Here is a 16,992-nt window from a genome sequence, read left to right as displayed (position 1 = left end):
CCCCCCCCCCCCCCCCCGAGGGTAACAAACTTAAAATGGGAAATGTGAACAAAAACTGGAGACTGTTCAAGGACATCCTACTGGTTGCTCCAAAACCCACAATTCCACAGACATGAAAAGAAGTTATTCTGGGCAAGAAGCCATCCTGGTTAAAAAAGTATGTGGAAGCGATGATAAAATGTAGATTAATATAACAAGGATGGAAAAAAGGTGAAGTAAATTGCAATGAATATAAATGACAAGTTAAAAAATGTAGGTGACTGATAAGGGAAGCTAAAGGAGCCAGTGAACTATTAATAGCTAATAAGGTTAAAAACAATAAGAAGGGATTTTTACAATGTAGGATTAACATTCCCGAGGTCAGCTATAGGTCTGTTGCTAGATGTAGATAATAAAATTGTGAATGGTGATGAAGAAAAGGCAGAAATGTTCTTTCTGTTCTGTTCTGTATTTGGAGTAGGAGGGTGTTTCCATCCCATATGATATTGTGGATGAAATAGAAAGTTTACATTCTGTAACAAAGAAGGATATGAGGCAGCATCTGTGAAATTAGTTTCACATCAATACACCTGGATAACTTACACCCAAGAGTCTTAAAGGAACTAGCTGAGGAGCTCACCAAACCACTAATGTTAATTTTTCTCCGAGGCATTTGACTTAGTATCACCTGACATTTTGATGAAAAATCTTGCATTATATGTAATTAATAGGGCACATGTTCAATGGATTAAAAACTGGCTCCTTTGCAGATCTGAAAATAGAGTTAATGGGAAAACATCAACGAGCTGGGTCTCCCAGAAATTGGTTCTTGGGCCAATGCTATATAATTTTTTATCAGGTGATCTAGGTGTTGATATAAAATCTTTGCTGGTAAAATTTCCAGATGACACAAAGATTGGTGGTGTAGTCAATAATGAGGAGGACTGATTATGGTTACAGTGATCTGAATCACCTGGTTAAATGGTCACAATCCAACAAAATGCATTTTAATACAGTCAAATGAAAGTGCTTATGTGAGAGAGCAAATAGGAAGTGGAAGAAGATATAGAGAGATGGAGGTGTGTACAGAAAAGAAATGGCATGAAAATCAGCAGAAATAACAGTATGTGGTCTGTAGATTTGATGATACCTTGCAGGAAGATGACAAGACTGTAAGTCTGGGGTGCCAGCCACTACCAAAGGTACAGAAGTTCAAGTACCTACGTTTGATAGTATAGTATAATGGTGAATTCAATGACAAATTATCAGTATAACAGTAAAGGCATAGACTAAATGAAGAGAAGAGAGAAGAATGATGTACAATAGGAGAATGCCTATCAAATTGAAAAGTAAGATCTGCAAGTTTGTAATTAGGCTTGCTCTTTTGAATGGCTCTGAATACTGGGCACTGAGGAAAAGACAAGAACAGATCTTGAATACAGAGGAAATGAAAATGTTAAGATGGATGCTCGGAGTTACAAGGATGGACCATGTTTTGAATGAATAAGGGGACGTGTGAAGGTGATACCAATTATAGAAAAGTGAAGGGGATCCAGGTTAAGATGGTTTGGGTATGTGAAAAAGATCAGAAGAATATATAGAAAACAGGGTGTTCTATTTAGAATGTAGGGTAAGAGAAGGGTTGGAAGACCCGAAACTAGATGGATTGTCTGGCTAACCTGATAAGGAGAGCTTTAAACTAGGTCTTAGGAGGGATGGTGACAAATATCTGGCCAATGTGCATCTAGGCTCAAGTAATGAGGACAAGGGAAAGGGGCTAATTTCTGGAGAAGGGTCTAGAAACCACAATTGTATTAAAAAGGCAAGAAGAAAAACAACAGGGTAATCTTCAAAATATCTTCGATGCCTGTATACAAATGCAAGGAGTATGGGGATCAAGCAGGATGAACTAGAAGTCATGGTATATGAAGAAAATTATGACTTAATTGGCATTACAGAGACTTGGTGGGACAACTCCCATAATTGGAGTACCAGCATTGAGGGATATAGCTTGTTCCGAAAGGATAGATATGGGAAAAAAGAAGGAGGTGTTTGCTGTATGTCAAGAATATATACACTTGCTCTGAGGTTCAAGAGGAAGTGAGCGACAGAACTACTCAGAGTCCCTGGGTGGGGATAAAAAGGGAAAAGAATAGTAGCGATGTTATGGTGGGGGTCTATTATAGACCAACAAATCAGGAAGAGGAAGTGGATGAGTTAGTCTACAAGCAGGTAACAAGATTAGCTAACACACATGAGCTAGTATTAATGGGGGATTTTATCTTCCCTGATAGCCATTGGAAGACTATTACAGCAAAACATAGTATGTCCTGCAAGTTGTTAGCATGTGTAGGGGACAGCTTTCTGATTCAGAAAATTGAGGAAACAACTAGAGGGTCATCCATTTTGGATCTGGTTTTGACCAACCAGGATGAACTGGTTGAGAACGAGAAGGTGATCAGGAACTTGGGAGGAAGTGATCATGGTCTGATAGAATTCAAAATCCTAAGGAAAAGAGGACATAAGAATAGCAAAACAAGGACACTGGGCTTCAGAAAGGTGGATTTCAACCAACTCAGAGAAATAGTAGGCAAGGTCCCATGGAAAGACCAGTTAGGAGGAAAAGGAGTTGAAGGGGGCTGGCAGTTCCTAAAAGGTGTAATACTGGAGGCTCAATATCAAGCTATACCGATACAGAGGAAAGATAAGAAGAGCCACAGAAGGCCAATGTGTCTGCACAAGGAGATACCTATATAAAAATCAAAAGGGATACATCCAGGAAATGGAAGGAGGGGCATGTCACCAAGGAGGTATACATAGGAATAGCGCGAGCATGCACGGACAAAATTGGGAAAGCGAAGGCAAAGAATGAGTTACAACTGGCAAGGGATGTTAGAGACAACAAGAAGGGGTTCTTCAAATATGTTAGACCAAAAAGAAAGATCAGGGATGGTCAGTGGTGCAAACAGGGCGGTATGGTCTGGTACTCCGTACCAGTAAGCTATTTATAGGCGGTACAGTGTACCAGAAAGACACAGGAGGAGCAGAACATGGCAGCCCCACACCAGCAGCTCCTCCTGCACGGCTGTACCTCCTCCAGCCCTTCCGCACAGCTGCGTGCCTGCGCCTCCTGTCTGGGGTCTGTACAGCAGCCTCACCGGAGGACAGGGCTGGGGGGCAGTACAGCTGCGCCGGAGCGTTCTGCTCCTTTCGCCGCTGTGGTTCCCGGGAGAGCCCTGAACCGCAGGGCTCTCCTGGAAACCGCAGAGGCGAAAGGTGCAGAACATGCAGCACCTCCGACATGGCTGCACTGCCTCTAGCCCCGCCCCCAGCCCTTCCATGCAGCTACATGCCTGCGTCTCCCGTCGGAGGTCTGTACAGCAGCCCCGCCAGAGGACAGGGCTGAGGGTGGTACAGCCGCGTGGGAGTTGTGGCAAAACGAGCAGAACCCCACGCCAGCAGCTCCTCCAGCGCAGCTGTCCTGCCCCCAGCCTTGCCCCCCCCAGCCCTGTCCTCCAGCAGGGCTGCTGCTGTACAGACTCCCCAGACAGAGGAGCTGCCGGCATGAGGCTTGGTTGCCAGCGTGCCTGAAAAAAAATATTTTCTGCTGTCAGAGGGAGCTGATTTGAAGCTCTTCTGCGGCAATTCCCAATGCAGGTGTGACTGTGAAGCGGCTATTGTGCCAGAGAGCAAGCCTCCTCTTCTCTTAGCAGCCCACACAGCAGCTGTGCCATGTCCACCCACTGGGACCGTTCCCCGCCCCCCGGTAACATGGGATGGATCATGGGGAGGAGAGGGAGAGATCATGGGGCCCTGGGTTGGGGGCAGGGCAGGGTCACGTGAGGATTCACGTGGGGGGATCACATGCCCCCCCCCTTAGCTGGTGCAGCATACCAGTAAGAAATGAATTCTACTTGCATCACTGGGGATTGTGTGGGTCTGCTGCTCAATGGAGAAGATTAGCTGGTAATGGAAGATGATAGGAAGGCAGAGCTACTCAATGCCTACTTTCAGTCTTCTCACAAAAAATTACATGTGACCAGATGACTAGCAAAGTTACCATAGACCAGTGTTTCCCAAACTTGGGACACCACTTGTGTAGGGAAAGCCCCTGGCGGGCCGGGCCGTTTTGTTTACCTGCCGCGTCCGCAGGTCCGGCCGATCGCAGCTCCCACTGGCCGTGGTTCCCCACTCCAGGCCAATGGGGGCTGCTGGAAGCGGCGGCCAGTATGTCCCTCGGCCTGGCCCGCTTCCAGCAGCTCCCCTTGTCCTGGAGCAGCGAACCGCGGCCAGTGGGAGCCACGATCGGCCGGACCTGCAGACGCGGCAAGTAAACAAACCGTCCCGGCCCGCCAGGGGCTTTCCCTACACAAGCGGCGTCCCAAGTTTGGGAAACACTGCCATAGACAATAAAAGGGAAAGGATGCAGATCGGGATAAGTAAAGAACATGTGAGCTCTTCTGATCAGTTTGAATGAATTCAAGTCAGTGGTAAAAGATGCTATTCCCCCAAGGGTACTGAAGGTATTAGCTGAAGAAATCTCGGAGCCACTGGCAAACTCATGGATGACAGGAGAGGTCCTGGAAGACTGGAGAAAGGATAACATAGTGCCCATCTTTACAAAAGGGAAAAAGGAGGAGCAGGGAATTATATACCAGTGAACCTGACTTCGATATCTGGGAAGCTACAGGAGCAATGTATAAAGCATTCCATTTGCAAATACCTGGAGGATGAAGGGATAATCACCAGCAGCCAGCTTTGATTTATGAAGAACAAATCATGCCAAACCTTCTTTGACAGGGTAACTGGTTTGGTGGATAGGAGGAATGCAGTGGACATAATATACCTGGACTTCAGCAAGGTTTTTGACACAGTCCCACAGGACATTCTGATAAGTAAGTTGGAGAAATGCAGGCTTGACAGAACTATCATTACTTGGATACATAATTGGATAAACAACTGCAAATAAAGAGAAGCTATTAATGGAATGATGTCAGATTGGAAGGAGGTCTCAAGTGGGGTTCGACAGGGATCTGTTTTGGGTCCAGTGTTGTTTAACATCTTTATTAATTACCTAGATGTAGGAATAGAGAGCATACTAGTGACATCTAGTTTGCAGATGACACAAAGCTGGGGGAGGGGTTGCCAACACTTTTGGAGGAGAGAGCTAAAATTCAGAGGGGTCTTGATAAATAGGAAAACTGGGCTTCAGACGACAAAATGGTATTCAATAAAGACAAATGTAAGGTGCTGCACTTAGGGAAGAATAACCAAATGCACAAATTCAGAATGGGGCTAACTGACTTGGCAGCAGCACTGCTAAGTAGGATCTGGGAGTTGTGGTGGATCATAACCTCAAAATGAAGAACAGGAGATACTTAGGTGTTGCTAATGTCCAATGCCCCCTGCAAATGGAAGAGAACTGATTAGATGAGATATGCACAGTTGATCCCAACAGGCGATCCATGCCCCATGCTGCAGAGGAAGGTGGAAAAATACCAAAAAGTCCCTGCCAATTTCCAACCCCAAATTTAGCAATCAGATTGACCCTGAGCATGTGAGCAAGACACACCAGACAGGAATCTAAGAAAAAGGATTCTTTGTACCACTTCAGAACACTGGTCTATCTCGTCTAGTGTCCTGTCTCCAGTTGTGGCCAATCTCTGGTGCAACAGAGGAAGGCAAAACACACACTAGAACACTTCTGGCCAATTGTGCATCAGGAGAAAAACTCCCTCCTGATCCCTGCACATGACTAGCTGAAGCATGAGATTTGATTATAGTCATTATTTTAATACAGAGCAGCAAGTGTTAAGAGCATGTTGAGGGCAATGCAGGCAATCCTGTTCTCCCCATGTCCCATGAAGAAAGGGGATGGACATGGTGTGTGACAGTGTGTACCAGGTCTTCTCTGTCCCCTGTTGGAGCGATCACCACCCTGACACAGCCACCTGAAGGAAGAGTATCACCTGGAAAAGAGCGGCAGAGAGAGGAATTGCTTCCAGTCAGACTCTAATGGAGAAGGATTCAAAGACCCACTCCCATATAGATGGACTAAGGCTAGAAGAAGAAATTCAAGATAATACAGGTGGGAACCAATAATGCAGGCTGGATGACTGTCTTGGAAAGCAGTGACTCAGAGAAGTACTTAGGGGTCATCCTAGATAATTGCCTCAACTTTAACTCTCAGAACAATGCTCTGGCAGAAAAACTAATGTGATCTTTGGATGTATAAAATGGGGAATATCAAGCAGAAGTAGGAAAATCATCTTGTATGCAGCATGGGGCATGGATCGCCTGTTGGGAATCAACTGGGCATATCTCATCTAATTAGTTCTCTTCTATTTGCCGGAGCATTAGCAACCACTAAGTCTCTCCTGTTCTTCAAGTGGCTGCACATGTCCATTTCACTGGAGCTGGAGAACTTTTTCCCATAGCAATTCCTGTCAGGGCAGCACCTGTACCCTCCAGGCACTCATGCTGTTTAATGCGAGCAAAAGTGGGTGGAGCTGCCCTGACGTCCTGCAGGTTCTTCTTACCACTTGTGTTCAGTGGTCTCAGTGTGTGTGTGACCTCCTCATGCTTTCCCTCTTTGGAGAATTTCTAAAGCTCTATTTGTAAATAGTTTGTTTAAATGTTTATAGTTTTAATAGTGTTCATAGGTTTCTGTTTTAATTACATTTTCTTTGTTTTTTATTGACATTAGTTCGGTACTGGTCATGGCTGCAATAAGTTGATGCCAGACAGCTATCCCCACTCCGGTTGCTTAAAGTGCCTGAGTGAGGGTCGCGTTAGGCATAATAGGGAGAACAGGTCCATCAGTGGTTATTAGGCAAGATCGTCAGGGATGCAATCCCATGCCCTGGGTGTCCCTAAAGCTCCAACTGCCAGAAGATTGGACTGGACAATGGGATGGATCACTCGAAATTGTCCTGTTCTGTTTATTCCCTCTGAAGCATCTGGTAGTAGCCACTATCAGAAGACAGAATACTGGGCTAGATGGACCCATTGGTCTGATCCAGTAGGGTTCTCTTATATTTTTATAAGTGCCCAATCTCCAAAGGATTCAATTTTGAACCAAAAAAAAAGACAGACATTCTTGGACATTCTGACAGGGGCAGCTTTGCGCTCCCATTCAGTACCTAGTTACTCAGTCTGCAAGGACTTGTACTCCCCTCACTTCAGCAGTGCACTGCCCAATTTAGCAGCATTCCTGTGCCAAAAAAAGTGGGATAGAAGATATTCTCCCTCTCTGGTGCCTACCAAGCACCAGAAGAAGTTTTGTGCTCCTGCTTCCACAGTCTTGTTGAAGGACTCACATAAGAAGCTGCCAAGTACCAAGTTTAGGGCATCCTCAGCAAGGCAGTCTTCAGTGCTGCTCCCTGGCAGTGATGAGTTGTCGACTCCAACACCTCAAAGAGTACTACTGAGACCGACTGCATTGCCAGCTTCATCTGCAGCACCAACTTCACAAACAACTTTGTCAGTACTGACAACACCTGAGGCATAAGTGGCCTCAAGGGATCTCTTAAGCTTGTTGATACAAGATTCACTGTTCATGGCTTCTATGATTTTTACTAAAATCTTGTGGCAGGTCCTCTCCTCTAGTGTCCATGACTAAGTGAACTGAAAAGAGGTATCATATACACTCTGAAGGACATGAAAATTAATTGCATCCCTCCCCAGGGTCCTTGATGGTGATGGCGAGGATGAATTAAAATCCACTCCCAAGAATAAAGAAGCTAAAACACTTGATTTATTTGGGAGAAAAGTTTATTCCTCATCTGGTTTACAATTTAGAATGGCAAATTGTCAGTCAGTATTTGCCAGGTATGACTATTTGAATTGGGAAGCAATGTCTAAACTTGAGGACAAATTACCAGTTGATGTAAAAGAAGAGTTTAAGGCCTTTATTATTGTTTGGTTGCCCACTCCTCAATACAGTCCACACTAGATGAAGCAGGGTCAGTGGCTTGGATGATGGCCACAGCCATCACTATAAGGATCATGCTTTGTGGCTCCAGGCATGGGGGTTCCAGCTGAAGTACAGTACACTACAGAAGATTTGCTTTTTGAAGGACCAAGTTTGTTTTCTGGGGAAACTGACAAAGCTGTGCACTCCTTAAAAGATTGCAGGGTGACCCTGAAGTCTTTATACCCCTGCTGCAAAGAGGAAACAGTTTTGCCTTCCTGTCCAGCAGAGATACCACTTTTATGTGCCATGGCAACTGGATTACTCCAGGAGATACCAAGGTCTCAGAAGAAGAGCCCACCTCCCCACTTTCAGGATAACACTGAACAGCGCACTGATACACAGATACCCTCCCACCAACAACACAGGAAGAAGAACTCCACATGGACTCCTCCTGAGGGTCAAAATGATAGTCTGGACCTATACATAGAATGCTTCCGCCGACGTGCACAGGCAGAAATTGTGGAAGAACAACATCACTTGCCTCATAACCTAAGTCGTGCAGAACGCAATGCCATCCACAGCCTCAGAAACCACCCTGACATCATCATCAAAGAGGCTGATAAAGGAGGTGCTGTTGTCATCATGAACAGGTCTGACTACCAGAAGGAGGCTGCCAGACAACTCTCCAATACCAAATTCTACAGGCCACTTTCCTCAGATCCCACTGAGGAATACACTAAGAAACTGCACCATCTACTCAGGACACTCCTTACACTAACACAGGAACAAATCAACATACCCTTAGAGCCCCGACCGGGGTTATTCTATCTACTACCCAAGATCCACAAACCTGGAAATCCTGGACGCCCCATCATCTCGGGCATTGGCAGTCTCACTGAAGGACTGTCTGGATATGTGGACTCCCTACTCAGACCCTACACCACCAGCATTCCCAGCTATCTCCGTGACACCACTGATTTCCTGAGAAAACTACAATGCATTGGTGACCTCCCAGAAAACACCATTCTAGCCACCATGGATTTAGAGGCTCTCTACACAAACATCCCACACACAGATGGAATACAAGCTGTCAGGAACAGTATCCCTGATGATGACACAGCACAACTTGTTGCTGAGCTCTGTGACTTTATCCTCACGCACAATTATTTCAAATTTGGTGACAATATATACCTCCAGACCAGTGGCACTGCCATGGGCACCCGCATGGCCCCACAATATGCCAACATTTTTATGGCTGACCTGGAACAATGCTTCCTCAGCTCTCGTCCACTCACGCCCCTTCTCTACCCACGCTACATTGATGACATCTTCATCATCTGGACCCATGGGAAGGAGACCCTGGAAGAATTCCACCATGATTTCAACAGCTTCCACCCCACCATCAACCTCAGCCTGGACCAATCTAAACGGGAGGTCCACTTCCTAGACACCACAGTACAAATAAGCGATGGCCACGTTAACACCACCCTATAACGAAAACCCACCGACCGCTACGCCTACCTTCATGCCTCCAGCTTCCACCCCGGACACACCACACGATCCATCGTCTACAGCCAAGCGCTGAGGTACAACCACATCTGCTCCAACCCCTCAGACAGAGACCAACACCTACAAGATCTTCACCAAGCATTCTCAAAACTACGATACCCACACAAGGAAATAAAGAAACAAATCAACAGAGCCAGATGTGTACCCAGAAGCCTCCTGCTACAAGACAGGCCCAGAAAAGAAACCAACAGAACTCCACTGGCCATCACCTACAGTCCTCAGCTTAAACCTCTCCAACGCATCATCAGTGATCTACAACCCATCCTGGACAATGATCCCTCACTTTCACAGACCTTGGGAGGCAGGCCAGTCCTCGCCCACAGACAACCCGCCAACCTCAAGCATATTCTCACCAGCAACCACGCACCGCACCATAACAACTCTAACTCAGGAACCAACCCATGCAACAAACCTCGATGCCAACTCTGCCCACATATCTACACCAGCAACACCATCACAGGACCTAACCAGATCAGCTACAACATCACCGGCTCATTCACCTGCACGTCCACCAATGTTATATATGCCATCATGTGCTAGCAATGCCCCTCTGCTATGTACATTGGCCAAACTGGACAGTCACTACGCAAGAGGATAAATGGACACAAGTCAGATATCAGGAATGGCAATATACAAAAACCTGTAGGAGAACACTTCAACCTCCCTGGCCACACAATAGCAGATGTAAAGGTAGCCATCTTACAGCAAAAAAACTTCAGGACCAGACTCCAAAGAGAAACTGCTGAGCTCCAGTTCATTTGCAAATTTGACACCATCAGATCAGGATTAAAGAAAGACTGTGAATGGCTATCCAACCACAGAAGCAGTTTCTCCTCCCTTGGTGTTCACACCTCAATTGCTAGCAGAGCACCTCACCCTCCCTGATTGAATTAACCTCGTTATCTCCATACTGATTTATACCTGCCTCTGGAAATTTCCATTACTTGCGTCTGATGAAGTGGGCGTTCACCCACGAAAGCTTATGCTCCAATACTTCTGTTAGTCTTAAAGGTGCCACAGGACCCTCTGTTGCTTTTTATACCTCCCCACTATTACTTTATCTTCTACCATTAGACATCCTTCCACCTCCAAGTAGTCTGACTTTTTGGTCAAGGGCAGCAAACCACTCTGATTTCCCCTTCCCACCTCTCTTCCCTGTCCTTTTCAGGGACCTTTCTCACGAGACTGTTCTAATTCAGGAAGTTCAGTGTCTGATGCAGGTAGGGGCCATAGAAGAAATGCCTCCCCAGCATCCCAGGAGGGGTTTTTTCCCCCCACTATTTCCTTATTCCCAAGTCCAAAGGAGGCCTCAGACGTATTCTGGACCTGCAAAACTTCAACCAAAACATAAAAAAGATAGAAAAGAAGGTAATCATATGAAACTATTATTCCTTCCCCTTCGCACAATGATTGGTTTGCTACCCTTTTAATTTTTTGGTGCAGAATTCCCCCAGGAGTACTATTCCTTTACTAGGATTTTTTTTTTCCTGATGTATTTAAATAATTCTTTAGCTCTACTGGCCATAGATTTTTTTTTCTCAGATATCTTTAGCTTCCCTTACCAATTGTCGGCATTTACTAATTGTTGATTCTACTCATTGCTATTATCTCAATTTTTTCCATTTGTTATGTATATTTATTTATTGTTGCTTCTTTTAGATTAGGTGCTCTCATACATGGTGACACTTGAGGCAACCCAGTGTTTCCACCTCCATCTATCTAATGCCATGTTTCTTGCTCCATTATGGAAACAGACCATGACAGCAACATCTTTCTCAATGGTTTTCTTAGATGTCATCTATTGTTCTTCGGTTTTCTGTCTTCCAGCAGGTGATATCCAGTCAAAGGCTTATCTAGGAATTTTTTTACCTCTGTACAACATGTCTAAATTACTTCAGCCTTCTTTCTTGAATCATTGTCATTACAATCTGCTGACCAGTCCTTTGTAACACATCACTTTTGGTTACATTGTCCCACCAATGGACACCAAGTATTGTTTGCAAGCATCTCTGATGGAAAGTGTTAAGTTTCCTGTTTTTGGCTTCTAGCATTTTCCAAGTTTCAGCATCATATAACAAAGTGGGTATCACAGTAACATTGTATAACTTTATCTTGGTTCTTGTATGAATCTCCTTATTTTTCCAGATATTTGTCAGTCTTGAAAAAGCTCCACTTGCCTTCCCAATTCTTGCTTCCACCTCTGTGTGCTTCTTTCATCTGCTTTCTTCTTCCATGATTGCAGAATCATGTTTTTGGACATCTATTAAAGCATTTTAAACAATTTCCATTACCATTCTGTTTAAATATTTTCTCCCACTCCGTTTTGCTTGCGGTTGTTTTGAGTGTTAGCAAATTCATAACAATATAGCTCCCTGCTAAAGAAACCTTGCTTCTGTAGAAATGGAACAAACTTTTTCCAGGCTAAACAAAAGCTGATGTGGGCCTCTGTCTAAACCAACCTTTCTCAGCTGGGCTAGAGCAAGCCTCTGCCTAAGGCCTTGTCTACAGTACACAGTTTTGTCAGCAAAAGCTGCCTTTTGCTGACAAAACAGTGGAGGTGTACATAATACAAAGCTACTTGTGGTGGTAAAACTCTGCTGTTTGCTGACAAAATAAAATCACCTTGACAAGAGGCATAGAGCTTTTTAAGGCAAAGTTAAAGCAACAAAGTGTCAGTGTAGACGCTGCCATTCATTATGTCGCCATAACTGGTCTCCCTCAGTATCCCAGAATGCCCTCTGCGACTGCTCTGCTCACTCTTTTGAACTCGGTTGCACTGCATCTAGCTACGCAGGCATTCACCCCACCCCTTTCAAAACTTCGGGAGTCTTTGACATTCCTCAACATGGAGAGCTCACATTGCTGCTGAGGATGCTGCTCCCGGTAGCTGAGGAGGCTGTGGGAGAACTTGGAGGGAATCATAGAACCTTTAATGTGGACTCCTGCTCTCCCGGGCACTAGGAACACAGCAGCAGGCAGGCAGAGCGAGCTGCTGCTGTGGAGATGGGGGGGGGGGGAGCGAGAGGTGAGAATGCTGTGCTGTTCAGAGCAGGGGCTGATGTGTATGTGTGTGTGGGGGGCATCCCCCTCCCCCTGCCTCAGGACTGGTTGTTCAGGCTGCTGTCTGAATTTAAAGAGACAGCATGCCGACACACACTCCCCCAACACACACACACACACACACACACACTCTCTCTCTCTCTCTCTCTCTCTCTCTCTCTCACACACACACACATATACTCTCCCACACACACACACAATCTCTCTCACACTTTTCCAACACGAGCTCTGTTTCTGTCTCCCCCCCCCACCCCACTCCCTGTCTCACACACTTTCTCCCTTCCCCCCATGTAAGCTTCAGTTGAAAAGCGGCTGGCAATCTAGTAGGATGCCCATGGAAGGATGGGATTGAGAAACCTGCATCATGTGACACTGTACCTGCCCCATGAGGCATTGCAAATCCTTCCCAAAGCACCCTGCGGCCAGTTGCACAGTGGGATAGCTACCACAGTCCACTGCTCTCTCTGTTGATGCAAGAGCTACTAGTGTGGATGCGCTCTGCTGACACAAGGAGTGTAGTGTGAACATGCAATAGTGGTTTAATTAAAGTGCTTTAATTAAAGCGGCATAACTTTTGTCGACAAAACTCTTAGTATAGAGAAAGCCTAAAATAAACTCCCAGGCTAGACTAAATCTGTCATAACTGGAGCAGGCCTCTGCCTAAGCTAGGCATCTGGGGCAAGCTTTGTAATTCTACAACTCTGCCCCTACTAGCAATTACTAAGCAATGGCCCACTTGTTGTCTATAGCTCACCATGCTGCCACTGGAGGCCTGTTTGAAACATGCTCTTTTATCCATGGTAAATTTTTCAGGTCTTTCTACATGATTACTATCAATATAAAAAAGGGAAATAATACCTAATCGTATTATTGTCACTCAAGCTGGTTTGGTAAATAGTATGGACAGTGGTGCGAGTAGGGCAGTACGGTATGCCATACCAGTAAGATATTTATAACCAGTACGCCATACCAGAAAGACACAGGAGGAGCAGAACATGGGGCCGCTGGGCAACCCCCACGCCAGCAGCACCTCCAGCATAGATTCATAGATTCATAGATTCTAGGACTGGAAGGGACCTCGAGAGGTCATCGAGTCCAGTTCCCTGCCCGCATGGCAGGACCAAATACTGTCTAGACCATGGCTGTACTGCCCCCAGTCCTGCCCCCAGCCCTTCCACACAGCTGTGTCTCCTGAGTCCTGTCTGGGATCTGTACAGCAGCCCCACAGGAGGACAGGGCTGGAGGCGGTACAGCCATGCCGGAGGAGTTGCCAGCATGGGACCACCCGGCAGCCCCACGTTCTGCTCCTTTGGCCGCTGTGGTTCCTGGGAGAGCCGTGAACTGCAGGGCTCTCCCGGGAACCGTGTCGGCAAAAGGAGCAGGGAACCGCAGCAGTGAAAGGAGCAGAACGTGGGGCCACTAGGCAACCCCACGCCAGCAGCTCCTCCGGCGTGGCTGTACTGCCCCTAGCCCAGCCCTGTCCTCCGGTGGGGCTGCTGTACAGACCCTAGACAGGACTCAGGAGACGCAGCTGCGTGGAAGGGCTGGGGGCGGTACAGCCATGCCGGAGGAGCTGCTGGCATGGGGTTGCCTAGTGGCCCCACGTTCTGCTCCTTTCGCCACTGTGGTTCCGGAGAGCCCTGTGGTTCAGAAGTCTCCGGCGCAGCGGGAGGAGGACAGAAACATCACCCACCCCCAGGTAACAGGGGATGGATCATGGGGAAGGGAGGGGGAGAGCACGGGGCCCTGGGATGGGGGTGGAGCAGGGAGGAGTCACCGGGGGGTCATGTGGGGAGGTCACATGTGCCCCACTCCCCTTTAGCTGGTGCAGCATACCGGTAAGAAATGAATTCTACTTGCACCACTGCGTATGGAGCACTTTTACCCATTATAACAGTATTGCTTATTCATATTGAGTGCTAGCAACATGTTGGTCATCCAAGATACACACTAATTAATAATAAGGCACTTTAACATGGCGCTGGAAGCAGAAATTTAATCACAAACTGGTGGAAATTGGTACTTTTTTTTTTTTAAATGTCAGCCTGGGTCCTTGATTAGTTACTGTATTTCCTTCTACCTCCAGGATGTTAAATAGCAAAACAGTTATCCCTGGTTGTCTAACAGAGTGAAAGGAAATAGGATTCTTCTTTGAGTGATTGCTCATGTGTATTCCACAATAGGTGTGCGTGCTCGCCACGTGCACCGGTGTTGGAAGTTTTTCCCCTAGCAGTACCTGTAGGGGAGCGCCCCTAGTAACCCCTGGAGTGGCGCCTCCATGGCGCGGTATAAGGGGCACTGCGCTCTCCCCCCACCCTCAGTTCCTTCTTGCCGCCAGTGAAGGTGCTTTGGAACTGCTCTGCTCCAGCTTTGCTGCAGCTCTTCCCCAGAACTCTTGTTCGTTCAGTGTATGGTACCAGTAGTTAGTAGTTTGATTAGTTTAGTTTAGTTAGTGCGCCTGGGCTGGGGCATGCCCCGGGTTTTAAGTCTTGCGACACTTGTAGACAACCGATGCCAGTGAGTGATCCGCACACGGACTGTTTACACTGTTTGGGTGAAACCCATCTCAGTGATCGCTGCAAGATTTGCAAGTCGTTCAAGCCTCGGACTAAAAGAGAGAGCGATATTAGGCTCCAGGCCATCCTGATGGAGTCGGCTTTGACCCCGACTCCGGCGCGCCGCTCCAGGTACCGCGATGTCAGTGCGCGGTGACCCCCCAGGTGCAATCTACCAGTTGGCACTGCTCTCCGTCCACAGGCACGCTAAGAAGAGGCCTTCTTTGCCGCAGCACCGGAGCAAGACTTGGGGAGAAGCTAGACTCATGTTGGGCAATCCTCGGTCCCCATTGGCCTCTAGGCCTCCGACTCAGGTTGAGCGGAGTAGCCCGGCCTGTTCGAAGCAGGCTTCCCCGGATGTCCGGATGCCCTCCAGAGCCCTGCAAGCGGCCCGGGACGTTATGTCCAGGCCGGTACCAGGAGCACCGCCAATGTTGGCCCCGGGGTCCAGAGGCAAGCCGCCCGCTAATTGCCCAGGCATGGCCCAGGCAGCATTGGTACGGGACCCTCACGAGCCTGTCAGTCGCCCCACCGTGGCCGTTACTGTCCCACCTGGACCTGCTCTTCCAGGACCAGGGCCACCTCCTCCACCCCAATCTAGCGGCACTCCACCTCACGGTGTGGCTGCTCAATGGTTAGGCCAGGAGGAAAGGATGTGCTTGGAAGGGGTTCAGCGCATCCTCTTGGAAAGCAGGCGACACTCCACACGCCGAGCCTACTTGGCAAAGTGGTCTCAGTTTTCCCAGTGGGCGGCTGAGCGGGGCGTTTCGCCCATGGCTGCCCTGATCCAGCTCATTTTGGACTATCTCCTTAACCTTAGCCTGGCAACCTTGTCCGTCAAGGTGCACTTGGTGGCCATATCGGCCTTCCACCCACGGTATTCTCCCATGCCATGACTGGCCGATTCCTTAAGGGATTGGATCATCTCTTCCCATACGTTAGGCCCCCAGTCCCGCAGTGGGACCTGAACTTGGTGCTGGCCCGGCTGATTGGTCCCCCGTTTGAGCCGCTAGGTACGTGCTCCTGGTCACACCTCTTGTGGAAGGTAGCCTTCCTGGTAGCGATCACGTCGGCTAGGCGGGTCTCAGAACTCAGGGCCCTGACCTCCGAGCCCCTGTACACAGTGTTCCATAAGGATAAGGTCCAGCTCCGCCCACATTCTTCGTTCCTCCCGAAGGTGGTCTCTGCCTAACACATGGGTCAGGACATTTTCCTGCCGGTCCTCTGCCCCAAGCGCCAAGTGAGGAGCGCTGCCTCCACATGCTGGATGTGAGACTGGCTCTGGCCTTTTACCTGGAACGGACTAAGCTGTTCAGGAAGTCTTCGCAGCTGTTCATCGCCACGGCCAAACACATGAGGGGTCGGCCAATCTCCACTCAGCGGCTCTCCAACTGGATCGCCTCATGCATCAGTACCTGTTATGACCTGGCGGGAATTCCTCTGCCGTCAATTGTGAGGGCACACTCGACTAAGGCACAAGCCTCGTCGGCTGCCTTTTTAGCCCATGTCCCCATTCAGGACATTTGCAGGGCTGCCACATGGTCTTCAGTTCACACATTCACCTCGCATTATGCGATCGTCTCCCAGACCAGGGAAAATGCCAGGTTCGGCAGGGCTGTGTTCTGTCCCGAGAGTTTGTGAACTCCTACCCACCTCCAATAGATATAGCTTGGAATCACCTATTGTGGAATACACATGAGCAATCACTCGAAGAAGAAAAGACTGTTACCTTTTCCGTAACTGGCGTTCTTCGAGATGTGTTGCTCATGTGTATTCCACATCCCACCATCCTTCCCCTCTGTCGGAGTTGTCTGGCAAGAAGGAACTGACGGTGGGGGGAGCGCGCAGCACCCCTTATACCGTGCCATGGAGGCGCCACTCCAGGGGTTACTAGGGGCGCTCCCCTACGGGTAC

General features: G+C 47.8%; 1 protein-coding gene across 1 annotated transcript in view; it reads left to right on the top strand.

Annotated features, from left to right (window-relative positions):
* IQANK1 (IQ motif and ankyrin repeat containing 1) overlaps positions 1 to 16,992 on the top strand; it is a 121,937-nt gene that overhangs the window by 24,770 nt on the left and 80,175 nt on the right. The window lies entirely within an intron of this gene.

This window comes from Terrapene carolina, unplaced genomic scaffold (assembly GCF_002925995.2).
Source record: "Terrapene carolina triunguis isolate 2854851 unplaced genomic scaffold, T_m_triunguis-2.0 Scaffold268, whole genome shotgun sequence".
NCBI lineage: Eukaryota > Metazoa > Chordata > Testudines > Emydidae > Terrapene > Terrapene triunguis.
This window is presented reverse-complemented; position numbering and strand designations above follow the sequence as displayed.